Here is a 5,407-nt window from a genome sequence, read left to right as displayed (position 1 = left end):
ATATATATATATATATATATATATATACTATATAATATATATATATATGTATATATATTAATATATATTATATATATATATATATATATATTATATATATATATACATATATATATATATATATATATATAATATATATATATTATATATATATATATAATTATGTAAGGTGTATTTGTTCTTCTGCACAAGTATAACCAACCGGGCAAGCAGAAAAATTCTACTTGACCGCGGTGGGAATCGAACCCGCGACCTTCGCATTTCTAGAACGATGCTCTACCGTCTGAGCTCCAAGGCCAAGTTTGGAACGACTGTGATTTTACTTAAGTTAATAAGTAATACTTAAGTTCAATTCTATTATGTCAAGTGTTGTATTTACCTAATTAAGCACATTTTACGATATTAATTATACAACCCTCACAAATGTGATTCTGTTCCTAGTCTGGCTTAGACAATGCCGTGTCGAGAGATACTGAATGCGAATGTCATTCGAACGTCGTTATGAAGAAAGCAAGGATAATTTAAATTAGCGAACAAACAACCCCTTCAGACTTCCAAATGCCAATTTATATTATTTGTACGCTATTGTTCCTATGATATGTAAACATTGATATATCGATATATTGCTCTCTTCCTAAATCGGTGTTGCTACTGCCCTGCAGCTACCGTTGCAATATTACAAGAACTAAATTAGACCTAAAAAGACACCACGTAATTTCATGATAATATATTTCAATTGAGATGTCCATAAATCCAGATCTTGTAAAATGAATATGTTGATCTTATGGCTATATATCTATTATCTTCCGGATTAAGTATTTCACTGGTTTCACATTTAGGTTAACGTCCTACAGCATGCCTTTGAAAGCGCACGAGTCTTTATCAAAAGCACCAAGGCCATTGATAGATTAGTAAATTTCAAGGGGTATTGCTATGGTACCCATGGCATCTAATAAAAACAAATGGATGTTTGGTATTGCCACACACAGAACTCCTTACATTGTGCATGTTTGATATTTTGCCATAAATTCTAAAAATTTTTGATGTTACGTAATAATATCGGTATTTATCCGGCCAATTACATAAGACGTCAAGGGGTATATAAACACAAGGGCATTTAGCTGCAAAATAAGTCCAGCTGAGTGTATAAGAAAAGGTCATCTGTTAAATACGAAGAAGACACACTTTACACTTTTTGTAAGTGAACTAGGGATAATAATTATTTATTTTTAAAGTTTGCTTTTATAGTTTGCTTTCAATTTTTTAGGAGATTTCAAGTGTTGTATTTCCATGTTTATATCGATCTTTTCAGTCTTATACGCATGTAATCCCCGAGCGGGCGCGGAGCGCCTGCGAGGGTACTAATTCCGCTCGGAGATTAGGAATTACACCCGGAACCCGGTAGAACATAGGCGAATCCAAAGTTGTCCAAATTCTTTGTCATGGACACAGAGGAGAGATTGACAGAGTTGACTCGCGGCTCCACGCGTCCCCACTTTTTTACTCGCGCGCGCTAGTAAACGTTTACACCCGATTCCTCTCTGGTAAGCTCCGAGCACATTTTTAATAAGGAAAAATGGAATTTTTGCCAGTAAAAATGCAATTTAAAAAAATTTTACCGCTTTGCCTGAAATGTTGCAAACGTTTTTTGCAGTGTAAGGTAAGAGCTAAAATATATTTTCTTTAGAAAGTTCAAGGATGATATGCTTGTTGAAAATTTGATCAAAAAAGTTTGAAAAATGACTGAAAAAGTATGTAATCGAACAGCAACTCTGCTTGAGAAGTAAAGATACATAATTATGAATGTTTTCAGTGAATGTTTGTATCATCAAATGGTACTAATTATTAAAAAACTGATATCCTCAGCGAGGTAAAGTTATATAACGCCTAAAACTCTGTTTTGTTTTGAAATGTTTTGCAATGTATTTTGTCGATATTTTAAAACTAAAACGCGAATTAAGAAGTATTCTTTGAAATTCGTCTTATATTGTAATCCCACATATATGCAAACACTCTGCTTGCTAGTTGACAAACAGTAGAAAAGCAGCTCTGACAACGTTTCACTTTGGCAAACACAATTTGACAATTCGGGTAAAAATATGGCAGCCGACAAGGGTAATCAGAACTCACTTATAAAACAAGGATTTTAATATTGCTTTTAAAAACAGCACGATCATTTAAACCCAACAAAACAAACAACTCACCGTTCATCTCCAAAATTGTAGTCAAAAAATGAAGATAATCCGACCCAGTTCAAAAAAAAATCAATTTTTCACCGGTCGAACAGCGTTTTTTCTATACTTTTGTATTGAAATTTGGCCGAAAGAGCTTACCAGAAGAGAATCGGGTGGTTGCGTGGCGCGTGGAAATGACGCGAGAATGACGTGTATTAGGCAAAACTCGGGGACACTCGTTTCAACATTAAATCGGAAGAGTCGACTCTCTGTCCATCTCTCCTCTGTGTCATGGACGGTCGACGTTGGGTGGTTTTGTAAGTTATGCGCATGCGCGAGTAACGTCTGGTAAGCAACGAACGTTCTGATTGGCTAGGACAGAAAGTTTGTATTTCAATGAGAACGTCAGCAATTTATATTAACTGTCATTTCGTAAACATTTTTGTAAAAGCGTTTCATAAACTTTGTGCAAAGAAAGTAAAACGAGAAGAAAAAAGATATATGAAGCATGACAGTTAGCAAAGATTAACGTGGATACGGTCAAGAAAAAGCCGTGCAAGAGGAATAATTCATAATCTGCAAACTTATAAATGTTTTCAAAGACAAAGGGTACGTGTTTACTTTGTTTATTTCGTATTTGTTTCGCGATAAGAATGAGCCGTATTTGTATACTTTTTAGCTTTGTATGCCGTTTATTTGTTAAATTTTCAGCTTTTTATGCAAACGCATAAACCTGTGAAAGGCTATTACACCTTTGCTTTAACTTCAAAAAGTGTTTTTGAAAGTGTAATTGGAATTTTGGTATCAAAAATACACACTATATTTATAAAGTATGAAAATTTTAGCCGCCGGCGTCGACTGCAAAATACAGAATAAAATAACATTTGAAGTTTTTTCTATGTCTGTGAAGATTTTGTACTGTTTTAATCGTTTGAAACTTCGATTTTAAACCGTTACTTAATTGCTGGCATGGTATAATGCAGCGGGCAATGTTTACACTAAATTGAACGGGCAATGTTTACACTAGCTTTATGATTATTTTTGTATTGAATGATGGAAACATTAGCTATAATATACTCGGTAAAATATAATAAGACTGATTTGAGTTTTGTGTCATTCCATAATATAAGTTCAAGTCAGGTTAACTCAGGAAATTGTCTACTTGGTTTGAAATAGCGAGGGGTTGCTGCATGCATGTATTTCTAGTATTAAAGCTATTTTGTAGTAAACGTCGGAAGGTTAGAATTTTATTACAATGTAATACAATGCAGTGAGTCTCAGATGCTTTCCTGACCAAGCATATGTAGAAATACTTCAAGTAAAGATTGTATGCGACCATAAAAGCTAGCGTTTTGCCCTGGGCAAACAAATCTGTTCAATTGGCTTATTCTATTGGTCTACTGCATTGTTCCCATACTCAGTTATGAGAAATGCAATAATGCTCTTTTGTCGTTTTTCTTGATCGCCAACCAAAATTAATGATCCCCAATAATGATATATAAAAGATATGTAAAAAATAGGTACGCAATACGTGGATGTTGGTAGCCTATAAAACATTAACTGTGATAAAGCTATGTTGTATTCAATGTGAAACGACAGGCTGCTATAGCGGGAGTAAGTATCAACTGATGCTTAGTCTTACGTTCTAATGCCATATACAATGGCAAACTTCCCTATAGTCAGGTAGTCGAATACAGTTAAAACATTAGGTTCTACAAACATTTTAAACCAAAGTTGTATGGATAGGCTAAGCCATGCAATTAAGATTTAATCCTTCTCAACAAAATCAAAACATAGCGCTGTCCAGCAATAATATGGAACTTGATTTCCTACCGAAAGATTTTAAATCACAAATTGAAAAAAGAAATATAACAAAAAAATTTTCGCTACTACATTTGGACATAAGGCGTATGCAAACAAATTTGATTCACTCAAAAATTTGAAGGATACTTTAGACATATACCTTTCCAGATAACAGGACTTACTGAGACTTGGTTGAATGATAATAACATAGATTGTTTTCCCTTAGATGAATACGAATATTCGGCTCAAACAGACCAAATAAAAAAGGCGGAGGTGGTGGTTTATATGTTTCAAAACATTTAGAGTATAAAAGTCGAAATGATTTGGATATAAACGTAAACGATATAATTGAAACAAGGTTCACTGAAGTGATGAATAAAGATGGTAAAAAATCATTATTGGTGTAGTGTATATAGACCACCAAATGGCAATTTTGAATCATTTAAAACTACAATAATTGAGATTCTAGAAAATATCGATCGAGAAAATAAACCATGTTACTTAATGGGAAATTTTAATATTGACCTGTTTAAATCAGGATCTTGTGATCATACAAACCAATTTATTGAACAACTTTTCACTTCGTCTTTTTTTCCGCTAATCACGAAACCAACGAGAATTACTCATCATGCTGCCACACTAATTGATGAGATTTCTAGTAACAATATAGAAGAATGTATATGTGATGTTGCTACTCTGAGTCATCAACTGGGCAAGCTGAAGAATTAGCTTGACCACGGTGGGAATCGAACCCGCGACCTTTGGTTTGCTAGTCCAATGCTCTTCCAACTGAGCTACAAGGTCAAGATCGACGGTTCGAGTGGTTGATATAATTCGGGACTCAGTCTAGTCTCTTCCATATCTGTGCGTCTTAAATTGATAGTGACTAGACTGAGTTCCGAAATATCAACTACTCGAACCGTCTTGACCTTGTAGCTCGGTTGGAAGAGCATTGGACTAGCAAACCAAAGGTCGCAGGTTCGATTCAAGCTAATTTTTCAGCTTACCCACTTGGTGACTCAGGGTAGCAACATCACGTTATACATTTGACACATACACCCGAGTCTTTGCACTATCAATATAGAAGAACTTAATGAAAGCTTCGACGGTATAATCTTTAGCGATATTTCAGATCATTTGCCAATAGTGCATATGTTTAATACAAATTTATCCAGCAAAAACACCACGAAAAATGTTAACACACGAAAAGTATCATACCAAAGAGCATTTAATCAAAATAACACAGAGGCGTTCAAAAATGCAACTAAAAACCTTCCCTGGAATAAAACAAATGATCCTGATAAGGCCTATAATGAGTTTTTAGAAATTTTTTCGGATATATATTAAGAAAATTTTCCAATCAAACGAAAACAAAACAATAAAAAAATAGACAAAATCAAAAGTCCATATATGGCAAACTGTATATTAAA

General features: G+C 34.1%; 1 non-coding gene across 1 annotated transcript; it reads right to left on the bottom strand.

Moving 5' to 3' along the window:
• Window positions 1-4,708: 4,708 nt before the first annotated feature.
• Window positions 4,709-4,781, bottom strand: Trnaa-agc. The gene has a single exon. It is a non-coding gene; the product is annotated as a tRNA-Ala (tRNA).
• Window positions 4,782-5,407: the final 626 nt, after the last annotated feature.

The sequence above is a fragment of the Dendronephthya gigantea genome, unplaced genomic scaffold (assembly GCF_004324835.1).
Source record: "Dendronephthya gigantea isolate DGI-Jeju-01 unplaced genomic scaffold, DenGig_1.0 001193F, whole genome shotgun sequence".
Classification (NCBI taxonomy): domain Eukaryota; kingdom Metazoa; phylum Cnidaria; class Anthozoa; order Malacalcyonacea; family Nephtheidae; genus Dendronephthya; species Dendronephthya gigantea.
This window is presented reverse-complemented; position numbering and strand designations above follow the sequence as displayed.